Below are 606 nucleotides of genomic sequence, written 5' to 3'. Positions count from 1 at the left end.
TATGCACTTCGTATTATATATATTTGCAATAGTATGCGATTCTATATTTTTTTATCATATAAAGAACAAATAAATGGATAGAAAAATATACCATTATTGACTGATTTATGCTTTTCGATGTTCTATGGATTATATAAATAGCACTACGAAAAGGTAGAAAATCACCAACCCTTTTTTATTAATAATATTGTCAACACAATTCGATCAATTCTATTTAAAATTTCTTTTCCAGAGAACAATTTTTTATCACAATTGCAAGGGAAAAGAGAATGCATTGGTTGTCATCATATGATGATAACAGATTGACATTTTCACTTTATAAAAATTACCATACGTATTTCGTGAACTGATTATTCAAAACCCTTTCCTTTTCATATGATATTTCATACATGTGAAAAGATTGAAGCTGATTCATAGATACGTAATATATATATATATTTATCTATTTATTATGAATATTTTTGTTACGTAATTAGAACTATATCTAAACGTGGAGGAATGAATATGATAAGTACAACCTAAACCCTGAACCTTGAACCCTAAAACTGGGAACCGGACTAAGTTATGAGGTTTCCACTTTTTCCATGATATTTTATTGTAAAAATC

Source organism: Plasmodium cynomolgi, chromosome 8 (assembly GCF_000321355.1).
Source record: "Plasmodium cynomolgi strain B DNA, chromosome 8, whole genome shotgun sequence".
Lineage (NCBI taxonomy): Eukaryota > Apicomplexa > Aconoidasida > Haemosporida > Plasmodiidae > Plasmodium > Plasmodium cynomolgi.
This window is presented reverse-complemented; position numbering follows the sequence as displayed.